Genomic DNA, 12,425 nt, shown 5'->3' with positions numbered 1-12,425 from the left:
AGTTCAAGTAGTAAAGGGGGCCCATGCAGTCTGGGCCCTGAATTGTATTGCGTGTGCCAGCTACAGTGATATGTAGTGCAGGTCCCAGTGAAATACCCACAAAAGGATATATATATATATATATATATATATATATATATATACATACAGTTATAAGTAAGATACATCCTAGGAAAATTTCAGCATGACCACATCACCCTCACATGAGCCCTCGTCTGTGCCAGCATGTTGATATCACCTGCCCTCAATGGACAGCTATCTAGGTACTCAACATAATTGCTGCAAACATCAGGAGGCATCCCCATCTCCCAACCGAAGTGACTACCGGCACCACCCGTGGTGAACTATGACCACCTCAGATAAGGGTGGATAAGTCTGAAGTCCAGCATTGCCATACCTTTTGGAATTTCTTGGGGCACCCTCTATTTTGGTAGGTTGCCTTATAGAATGGTAAGGCCTTATTAATGAGGGTCTTCCAGTAAGTCAATGAGGGCGCCTCCATCCTCTTCCAGTATAAAAGGATGGCTTTACGTGCGTATAACAGAGTGACAGACAACAAAGTCCATTATGCCCCAAGGGGCGCCAGCTCTTCCACTAGACCAAGCAAGCACACCGCCAAAGTTAGAGGCACCCTCAGAGCTGTAGGATCCTCAAGAGTCCCAACCACCTCCCGCCAGAATTGCTGTATTAGTGGGCATTGCCAGAATATATGCTCAAAGTCCACCAGAGAACGCCGCCAACGCCAACAGTCCGCAGGACCAGAAGCATACATCCCTCTTCCAGTATAGAAGGATGGCCTTACGCGCGTAGAACAGAGTGACGGACAATAAAGTCCTTTTTGCCCGAGGGGCGCCAGCTCTTCCACTAGACCAAGCAAGCACACCGCCAAAGTTAGAGGCACCCTCAAAGCTGTAATATCCTCAAGAGTCCCAACCACCTGTCGCCAGAATTGCTGTATTAGTCGGCATTGCCAGAATATATGCTCAAAGTCTGCCGGAGAATGTCGCCAACGCCAACAGTCCGCAGGACCAGAAGCATACATCCCTCTTCCAGTATAGAAGGATGGCCTTACGCGCGTAGAAAAGTGACGGACAATAAAGTCCATTGGGCCCGAGGGGCGCCAGCTCTTCCACTAGACCAAGCAAGCACACCGCCAAAGTTAGAGGCACCCTCAGAGCTGTAATATCCTCAAGAGTCCCAACCACCTCCCGCCAGATATGCTGTATTAGTGGGCATTGCATTGCCAGAATATATGCTGGAAGTCCGCCGGAGAATGCCGACAACGCCAACAGTCCGCAGAACCAGAAGCATAAATCCCGGCAATCCTGGCTGGAGTATAATAAACCTGATGGAGAAGTTTATACTGTATGAGGTGGTCCCTGGAAGACACCAAATATTTGAAAGGGGAATCCCACATATCATCTTAGTCATCACTCTAAAAATCGGGTATCACAAACATCCACCACTCCCTACATTTGTTAATTGGCTTTGGGCGTGTTGTAAATAATTATTTAAAGACTACGGACAGCGTCTTAGGAAGTTGTTTCCGAAGCCAGCAACTGCTCCAAGTCTGAGGACTGGATCTGTAGAGTGGTGCTTCCAAAATGGGAAAGGAAAGCATGGCGCAGCTGAAGGTAGTGGAAAAAGTACCATTCATGAAGTTGCCTATAGTTCTATTTTATGTAATGGCAAAGTTATCACCGAATAAACAGGTCTTCTAGAGCAGAAATGTAAAAATTGCTCTGGTCCACTGGTCCATAGAAGGTGAATAGGTGTTCAACTTCCTTTTGGAATTTCTTGGGGAAGCCTCTTTTTTGGTAGCTTGCCTTATAGAATGGTAAGACCTTATTAATGAGGGTCTTCCAGTACGTCAATAAGGGCACCCCGCCCTATTCTAGTATAGAAGGATCGCCCTATGTGCGTAGAACAGAGTGACAAACAATAAAGTCCTTTGTGCCCCAAGGGGTGCCACCTCTTCCACTAGACCAAGCAAGCACACCGCCAAAGTTAGAGGCACCCTCAGAGCTGTATTAGTGGGCATTGCCAGAATATATGCTCAGAGTCTGCCGGAGAATGCCGCTAACGCCAACAGTCCGCAGAACCAGAAGCATACATCCCTCTTCCAGTATAGAAGAATGGCCTTACGGGCGTAGAACAGAGTGACGGACAATAAAGTCCTTTGTGCTCGAGGGGCGCCAGCTCTTCCACTAGACCAAGCAAGCAAACCACGAAGGTTAGAGGCACTCTCAGAGCTGTAATATCCTCAAGAGTCCCAACCACCTCCCGCCAGAATTGCTGTATTAGTGGGCATTGCCAGAATATATGCTCAAAGTCTGCCGGAGAATGGCGCCAACGCCAACAGTCCGCTGGACCAGACGCATACATCCCTCTTCCAGTATAGAAAGATGGCCTTACGCGCGTAGAACAGAGTGACGGACAATAAAGTCCTTTTTGCTCGAGGGGCACTGGCTCTTCCACTAGACCAAGCAAGCACACTGCCAAAGTTAGAGGCACCCTCAGAGCTGTAATATCCTCAAGAGTCCAAACCACCTCCCGCTAGAATTGCTGTATTAGTGGGCATTGCCAGAATATATGCTCAAAGTCTGCCGGAGAATGGCGCCAACCAACGCCAACAGTCCGCAGGACCAGAAGCATACATCCCTCTTCCAGTATAGAAAGATGGCCTTACGCGCGTAGAACAGAGTGACGGACAATAAAGTCCTTTTTGCTCGAGGGGCACTGGCTCTTCCACTAGACCAAACAAGCACACTGCCAATGTTAGAGGCACCCTCAGAGCTGTAATATCCTCAAGAGTCCCAACCACCTCCCGCTAGAATTGCTGTATTAGTGGGCATGGCCAGAATATATGCTCAAAGTCCCCCGGAGAATCCCGACAACGCCAACAGTCCTCAGAACCAGAAGCGTACATCCCGGCAATCCTGGCTGGAGTATAATATACCTGATGGAGAAGTTTATACTGTAAGAGGTGGTCCCTGGAAGACACCAAATATTTGAAAGGGGAATCCCACATATCATCTTAGTCATCACTCTGAAAATCGGGTATCACAAACATCCACCACTCCCTACATTTGTTAATTGGCTTTGGGCGTGTTGTAAATAATTCTTTATAGACTATGGACAGCGTCTTAGGCAGTTGTCCCGAAGCCAGCAACTGCTCGAAGACTGAGGACTGGATCTGTAGAGTGGTGCTTCCAAATTGGGAAAGGAAAGCATGGCGCACCTGAAGGAAGTACCATTCATGAAGTTGCCTATACAGTAGTTCTATTTTATGTAATGGCAAAGTTATCGCCAAATAAACAGGTCTACAGCAGAAATGTAAAAATTGCTCTGGTCTATAGAAGGTGAACAGGTGTTTCAGGTGACGTGGTTAATGCATTTTAGACCCAGGGCTCTTCTGTATGAAACAGCTCTGTATAAGGAATTTGGTTTGACATTGGACTATTATTTGGAACACTCGCCAGGTGTCCTGTTTCTATTGTAATCGCATCTCTTTGTTTTTTTTCTTACCTGGACATATAGCCTTGGGCGCTGAGGTAGGAGGAGGTTTCAGTGGCTGCCTCTGCCGTGTCATAGTCAGAACTGGTTACTGGAATGGGAAAAACACAGAAAGCAAGAATTTGTCAGCCAGGGACATTTTTTGTATTGTTCAATAATATATTGTATTTTTTTTAGCCTCCAGGTGTTTTTTTTTTTTTTTTACATACTGTATATTATTATAATATTCTGCTTACTGTATATACATATTCTTATATATATAATATTCTGCTAAATAGCTCCAGCTGAGATTAACATACAGTTTAGCTGGCTCATGGATCTTTGTGTATCCTTTGTCATGTATTGGAAGTTTATTTGTAAAAACAAAATATAGATGAAAAAGATATAAAGTAGTTTAAAAAGAAACAAAGAAAAAACAAACTTGGCCAAAGCCATGGTAGCATCCCTTTTAACCACTTGCCAACCACCCACCGCAGATATACTGGCTCGGCTGCACGAACCGACGTATGGGTACGTCGGTTTGCGGGAGCGCTCATGGGGGCACGCCCACTCTGCCCCCATTAGAAAGCAGGGAAGCCGATTTACGGGGTGCCAGGCACCCACGACCGCTCCCCGCTGAGAGAGAACGACGGTCAGCTGTTGTAAACACAGCAGGCCGTTGTCCTCTCTGGAATGATCACAGAGCGCCTGTGATCCTCCTATTTAGGAACACAGGTCGCTGTGGTGATTCCACATGTCCCTCCTCCATACAGTTAGAAAACACCCCCTAGGCTCACACTTAACCCTTTAATCACCCCTGGGTTAACCCCTTTCCTGCCAGTGTCATTATTACAGTAACAGTACATATTTTTAGCACTGATTACTGTAGTAATGTCACTGGTCCCCCCAAAAGTCAAAAATGTCAGTTAGGGGTCCGATCTGTCCGCAGCAATGTTGCAGTCCTGCTAAAAATCGCAGATCACCGCCATCACCAGTAAAAAATATATAAATAAATAAAAAGGACATAAATCTTTCCCCTAGTTTGTAGCCGCGATAAACCAATCAATATACGCTTATTGGGATTTTGTTTACCAACAATATGTAGCAGAAAACAAATTGGCCTAAAAAGATGAAAAAATTTGATTTTAAAATTTTTTTTTTGGAAATGTTATATAGCGGAAAGTAAAAAATATTTTTTTAGTCGGCATTGTCGCTCTTTTTTTGTTTATAGCGCAGAAAATAAAAATTGCACAGGTGATCAAATACCGCCAAAAGAAAGCTCTGTTTGTGGGGAAAAAAAGGACATCAATTTTTAGGGTACAGAGTCGCATGACCGCGCAATTGTCAGTTAAATAACGCAGTGCCGAATCGCAAAGATTTGCCTGGTTATTAGGGGGGGAAAACCTTTTGGTCCAGAAGTGGTTAAGCTTAAGGCAGCTCTAGCTCACATGGTGGGCACAGGGTGTGCCGGGTGTGCCGGGTGTGCCTGGGCACACCCTAATCACCCAGTGTGGTGCTGATTCCCCTTGCTTCCTTTTCCTGGTGTCCCTTGTCTCCCTCGTGCAGTGCTGCTAGCTTCCCTCCTCTCCTGCCCGCTGCTGAGGGGGGATGTTTCATGATGGATGGATGAATAAACACAGTGAGTGATCTGTACCGATCGCTCTTTTGTTCATTCTTAACTGAAGCATAGTAAACTATGTTTTCTATGCTTCAATTTGTGAATGAACAGGAAGCCGCTCAGCACAGAGCACTTCCCATCCGTCCACTGTCCAGTGCAGTTGAGGCTGCAGAGAAAGGGGCTAGGAAAGCTCTTTCCTCAGTCCCTTTCTCTTTGTCTAGACCCTTGATACTTCACTAAAGCCCCCCAACGGGCTAAAAATTGTAAAAATGAAAAAAAAATGAAAATAATAAAATTGTTAAAAATAATAAAAAATAAATAAAATTGTATAAAATAATAAAAATAATAACTACCGACACCGCCTACTGCCCTACCGTCACCAATATCTGCTCTACTGGCACCGTCCACTGCTCTGCTGATATACAAGCATACGTGTTTGTGCTCTGGGGTGCACAACCTAATTCAATAGGCTGCACACCCCAATGTCTGTAGATACTAATATCTAAAGCTCTTCTCTGCTTTTTTTCTGTACCCAGATCTCAGAGGGTGAAACACATCTAGAAGCAATTCTGACCTGCATGAACCTTTCAACTATTGAACCATCAAGTACCCAAGTTGCTTAAATTATCCCTTTCCAGTTTACAGTATATGATAGGGGTCAGCAGCCCCCGGCATTCATGCCAGAGGAGGCACCCAACACCTTTTCTGCTGGCACACGATGCCAGAGGCGTAGCTAGAACCTTCAGGGCCCCGGTGCAAGAAACCATGAAGGGCCCCTCCCGGACTCCTTCAAGCCTGGGGCTCTTCCCACTGATCCTGGGGCCCTTTACTCTTGTTGCGGGTCCCATTATTAAGGTCTTGTAACGGGGACCCTTTCACAAGTTCTGAGTTCACAAGTTCTGAGGTTTCGCCTAGGGTGTCAAGAATCCTTGCACCAGCCCTGGCGGCAGGAGAGGGGAGGGAGCACAGTGGGGGGGGGGGGGGGGGACCAGGGGAGCACACAGGGGCCCTGAGACAGCAGAACATAAGTGAACTGGATAGGAGGAGTGGCGGGGTCAGCATACAGAGGAACCAATCTCCTCCATTTTCCTCCTGCAGCTACCCTAACCCATCCCAGCTCCATTAAAAAATGCTACCAGTTCAGCACCCCTAAGTCCGTATTCTTTCCTGACTCCCATGTACACACCCATTCTTCTCTCACTCTGACTCCTCAGCACACTGCTGAAGGTTTTCCGCACTCTTTGTTCCCATCTCCCATGCATTCCCACCTGGCCCTAGTTCAGGGGTCTCCAAACTTTCTAAAAAAAGGGCCAGTTTACTGTCCTATAGACTTTAGGGGGGGGGGGGGCAGAATGTGGCCATTGGGAGTAGAAAAGGTCCTGACATCAGTGGGAAAAAAAAAATTGTGCCCCATTGTTGGTGCCATTTGGAGTAATTGTGACCCCCTTGGGCCCCATCGTTGGTGCCATTGGGAAAATTTGTGTCCCATTGGGAAAAAATTGTGCCCCATCCTTGGTGTCATTGGGAGCCATTGTTGGTGTCACTGGGAGAAATTGTGCCCCATATTGGTGTCATTGGGCCCCATTTTTGCTGTCATTGCTAGAAAATAGTCCCCATCCTTGGTGTCATTGGGAGGAATACAGCCCCTTCATTGTTAGTGGGGAGAATTGTGCCCCATTTTAAGTTTTAGCTGATGAAATAATACCCCTAGGGCTGGATAAAAGCTAGCAAAGGCCGCAGTTTGGAGACCACTGGCCTATAGTTCATGGCTTTCTCCAGGACATCCTTTCTGCTTATGTGTGGGGAAACCAGAATAATGAGATCTACAGCAGGATCTGACAATGAACCCTTTTTTGGCACCCTTGGTTGAAAAGATTGCCTACCACGGTATATTAGATGGATGGATGGATGGATAGATAGATAGATAGATAGATAGATAGATAGATAGATAGATAGATAGATAGATAGATAGATAGATGGATGGATGGATGGATGGATGGATGGATGGATGGATGGATGGATGGATGGATGGATGGATGGATGGATGGATAGATAGATAGATAGATAGATAGATAGATAGATAGATAGATAGATAGATAGATAGATAGATAGAGAGATAGATGGATGGATGGATGGATGGATAGATAGATAGATAGATAGATAGATAGATAGATAGATAGATAGATAGATAGATAGATAGATAGATAGATAGATAGATAGATAGATAGATAGATAGATAGATGAAGAAGTCGTCTAGTTTGTTTGCAGATCTTGAATCCATCTGGTGGCGATAAACTTATTTTTTTTCAATATACATTTTAGGAAGCACCATTTTTTTCTCATATTGCTCTACCAAAAAGCTGTATAAGAGCGCCCTCTAAAGGTGTCTAATATGTGCTGCAATAATAAATCCAAGGTGCAATCAGATACACAGCAATGTTGCCTTAGTACAACTTTGCAGTGGTAAACCTCCAATGTAAGGCTACATTTTTAATTTAAAAGTTTATTTTTAGTATATATTTCCAAGAAAACCAAAACTGTTTAAAGCATATCAACAAATCAGAGTCTGCCTTAAAATTTTAGGCAACAGAAAAAAACTCCACCTACAAGGTGGTTGGCTGAGATGGGTACCATCCTCGTACAACATTCCATGATTCATGTACACATGTTACTTACAGTCCACTCTCAGCTCAGCCTTGGTGGAAGCAACCCCCATCCTGTTTTCAGCAAGGCATCGGTACACGCCCATGTCTGTGGGAATCACGGCCGTTATAATGAGCTGGTGGCAGCCCTCCTGGTCCTCATTGATCATATAATGGTCATCTTCCTCTATCACCTTCCCATCTTTGAACCAGCGCACGGTTGGCATTGGCTTTCCAATTACAACACAGTCAAAACTGACTGGGTAGCCGTCTTGAACCTCTTGGTTTTGGATCTCGGTAATAAATATCGGAGCTTAAAAAGAAAACAAAAGCATATTTATTTACATAAGAAAGCAAGAGCAAAATGGAAATTTAAAAAGTTTTATAAAAAGTAGTCTTGTGGACCAGGGCTGTCTTTAACACAGGGCAAAAGGGGCAGCTGCCCTGGGCCCATTCATTGTTGTGGGGGCCCAAAGCAGCTGCCCCTTGAGCCCGCACTGCCTGCAAATAGTTGATAAGTGGATTTGGGAGGGCCCAAGAAAATATTTGCCCAGGGTCCAATCAATATGAAAGACGGCCCTGTTGTTGACACAAGGTAGTTACATTTTATAGTTATTGCGCAGATAAACCCAAATTAGAAAGCCGCTGGCAAAAAACAATACGGATAAGATTGTAAACAGCATATGCAAATAGAAATTTGCCGTGCCAAAATGGCAAAGAAATTAGGTCCCATAAATATTACAGTCCAATTAGAAGTGATATAGTCGAATCATGAAACTAGTAGATCACTCCAAGAAAAATGTGAGGGATTTAGGGCTCTTTCATACAGGCGGACCGTTCGCCTGTTTTTTTGGCGGATCTGAACGGTCCCCCTATGCATCCCTATGGGGCATCGCATGTCAGCGGAGACATGTCTGCTGACATCCGATCCGATCCGTCAAATCTGGAAGGATGGAAACCCTATTTTCCATCCGTCCAGCGGATCGGATGGGATCGGATGAGAACGGACCGACGGTCCATTCCCATCCGATTCCCCCATAGAGATGTATGGGGAACTGACAGCTGTGTCTACGCACACAGCGCGGAGAACAGCTGTCATCCTCCTGCTCAGTGGGGGATCGGCGGATTGATCCCCCGCTGAGATAAACAGAGTCCGTTTGACGGACACAGTGTGTGAAAGAGCTTCAACATATATGAAAACAAAAAAAAAAAACACATTAATAGTGACTATTATATAAAAAGGTGAAACACCCAGGAGCGCCTCCACCATATAATATGAGAAGGCTGCCTACCGGAGGAAATGGACTCTATATTACAGTGGTGGCTGGTGCTCCATGGGCCGGGGGGGTAGACGACGGACCACACCAGCTCCAGCCCACACACCATACCCCCATACCCCCCCCCCCCGGACCCCACACCAGCTACCCCACACCAGCTCCAGCCCACACACCATATACCCCCCCGGACCCCACACCAGCTACCCCACACCAGCTCCAGCCCGCACACCATACCCCCTCCCGGACCCCACACCAGCTACCCCCACACCAGCTCCAGCCCACACACCATATACCCCCCCCCCGGACCCCACACCAGCTACCCCACACCAGCTCCAGCCCGCACACCATATACCCCCCCGGACCCAACACCAGCTCCAGCCCGCACACCATACCCCCTCCCGGACCCCACACCAGCTACCCCCACACCAGCTCCAGCCCACACACCATATACCCCCCCGGACCCCACACCAGCTCCAGCCCACACACCATATACCCCCCCGGACCCCACACCAGCTACCCCACACCAGCTCCAGCCCGCACACCATACCCCCTCCCGGACCCCACACCAGCTACCCCCACACCAGCTCCAGCCCACACACCATATACCCCCCCCCCGGATCCCACACCAGCTACCCCACACCAGCTCCAGCCCGCACACCATACCCCCCCCCCCCGGACCCCACACCAGCTACCCCCACACCAGCTCCAGCCCACACACCATATACCCCCCCGGACCCCACACCAGCTCCAGCCCGCACACCATACCCCCCCCCCGGACCCCACACCAGCTCCAGCCCACACACTATATACCACACCATATAACACCCCCCGGACCCCACACCAGCTCCAGCCCACACACCATACCCCCCACCAGCTACCCCCACACCAGCTCCAGCCCACACACCATATACCCCCCCCCCCCCCCGGACCCCACACCAGCTCTTAAAATGACTGTGAGATATTTAACATCCAATGGCCTGGTTGGGGAAAGGCATAAATCTCAACAAACAGTTGAGGTTCACACAGATAGGTCAAGTGAGATTATAAGTGGGGTACCCCAGGGCTCTCTCTCTGTCTGACTAATCCTGTTTAACCACTTCTGAACCGGAAGGATTTGCCCCCTTAATGACCAGGCCATTTTTTGCGATTCGGCACTGCGTTATTTCAACGGAAAATTGCACGGCCGTGCGACACTGTACCCAAAAAAAAATTGATGTCCTTTTTTTCCGCACAAATAGAGCTTTCTTTTGGTGGTAATTGATCACCTGTGCGATTTTTATTTTTTGCGCTATAAACAAAAAAAAGAGTGACAATTCCGAAAAAGGAAAACAATATTTTCTCCATTCTGCTATATAACATTTCCCCCCAAAAATGTAAAAATCTAAATTTTATATTCTTTTAAGCCAATTTGTATTCTGCCACATATTTTTGATAAAAAATAAAAATCGCAATAAGCGTATTTTGATTGGTTTGCGCAAAAGTTATCACATCTAAAAACTAGGGGAAAGATTTATGTCATTTTTATTTATTTATTTGTTCTTTCCACTTCTAGATTATGGCACCAACAGTGCTCACTGGAACATTCAGAAGTTTAGAAACCCTTCTGTAACCAATGCCTCCAGTATGTTTTGCAACAATAAGGTTGCAAAGGTGTTGAGAGAGCTCTTTGTTTTACCCACAGGCCCCTTTCACACACGGAGTCCATCAGGCGGACTCCGTTTTTCTCAGCGGGGGGATCGATCCGCCGATCACCCGCTGAGCAGGAGGATGACAGCTGTGTCTCCGCGCTGTGTGGGGAGACACAGCTGTCAGGTCTCCATCAGGGCCAGATTAACGTAGGGGCTATTGGAGCTGCAGCTCCAGGCCCCTACCTTTATATAGGCCCCGGGTTGGCCATATTCACTGTTACCGCTCTTCTGTCACTTGTAAACACAGAAGTCTGGCTTCTATGCTCGCTTCCCCAGGCAGCACCCTCAGAACCTCCCCACACAGCACGATGGCCGGACAAGGAGGGACAGTTGCCGATGCATGGATGTGTTTATGGGCTTCAGAGACAGCATCCCATGTTGAATTAGGCATGCATGGCTGCACCCTTCCTCCTCTGGGTGCATGGCAAGGCACGGCCCTTAAGGCCCTTCAAAATCCTCAGCACCAAGCCCATGATGCTCTTAATCCGGCCCTGGTCTCCATGCATCTCTATCGGGGAATCGGATGGGAACGGACCGTCCATTCTCATCCGATCTGATGGACAGATGGAAAATGGGGTTTCCATCCGTCCAGATTTGACGGATAGGATCGGATGTCAGCGGACATCCGATGCCCCATAGGGATGCATGGGGGGGACCGTTCAGATCCACCAAAAAAATTGACAGGCGGATCTGAATGGTCCGCCTTTGTGAAAGGGGCCTAAATGAAATGTTTCTTGTGTGACACCTCGGTAATGAGACACCTTTTTATAGGCCATCAGTTGAGACTGAACCAGCTGATATTAATTTGCACTGACAAGGGGCAGGATTGCTTTCTAATTACTGGTAGATTTCAGCTGGTGTCTTGGCTTTCCATGCCTTTTTGCACCACCCTTTCTTCGTGTGTTCTATAATTTTTTCCCTGCGTCATTCCATTTTATTACACATAACTTCATTTCTGAACTTATTTGTTTTGGTGTCTTTGTATGTATGGATTGCATGGGTTGTTACCGACATGTGGTGAAAATTTCAATAGCACCTTTAGATTTACCTAGAAAAATGGTGACGTGTTCAATACTTATTTTGCCCACTGTTTATATGGGATGTGGCACTTATTTAGGCAGCAATATCTTCTCAATATTTTATTTTAGCTAAAAACATACTCTTCTAACCTGTGTCTGTTGTCATTAAAGTAATCTGCTCTTTGGCCTGAAGGCGTTGCTGCTCTGTAGCCCCGGTTTCTATCTTCATTATCCGTAGCTCAGTCTTTTTCGGGCCTTGCTCAAGAATGTCAATCTTCACTTTAAAACCCATGGCAGAAAACATTTCTCGGAACCTTGTGGCAGCGACTGTAGCTTCAGACATAATTTCAAATATGATGTAGATGTATTTGTCATCCTCTCGGTAGGTCTGGTGGTCAATGGGAGGCATTTCTCCCTCATCGGCACTCACAAAAATTTCTTCTTCCACATCGGATATTTCTAGAGAAGATTTTGTTTTAAAGATCTTGTGCAGCCTCCGTCCTGCTTTACGGAAGGCATCGTCCAACTCACTTCCAGAGGAGCTCTCCGTCTCGCTGTCTGTAGTATGACTACGCTTGGCCGGAATGTGTATTGGCCTATATGGGACGTCTTGTAGGCCACCACCCACCACCAATTTTGCAGTGTGGGTCACTGCTCCAAATTTGTTTGATGCTTCACATGTGTAT

At 46.8% G+C, this 12,425-nt stretch overlaps 1 protein-coding gene across 1 annotated transcript in view; it reads right to left on the bottom strand.

The window, feature by feature from the left end:
- The window catches only part of OBSCN (obscurin, cytoskeletal calmodulin and titin-interacting RhoGEF), a 740,285-nt gene that overhangs the window by 382,841 nt on the left and 345,019 nt on the right, over positions 1-12,425 (bottom strand). The gene's annotated exons all lie outside the window — the stretch shown is intronic.

This window comes from Pelophylax lessonae (assembly GCF_965119305.1).
Source record: "Pelophylax lessonae genome assembly, chromosome: 5".
NCBI classification, from domain to species: Eukaryota; Metazoa; Chordata; class Amphibia; order Anura; family Ranidae; genus Pelophylax; species Pelophylax lessonae.
Note: the sequence above shows the minus strand (reverse complement) of the source record. Positions and strands in the feature narration are given on the sequence as shown.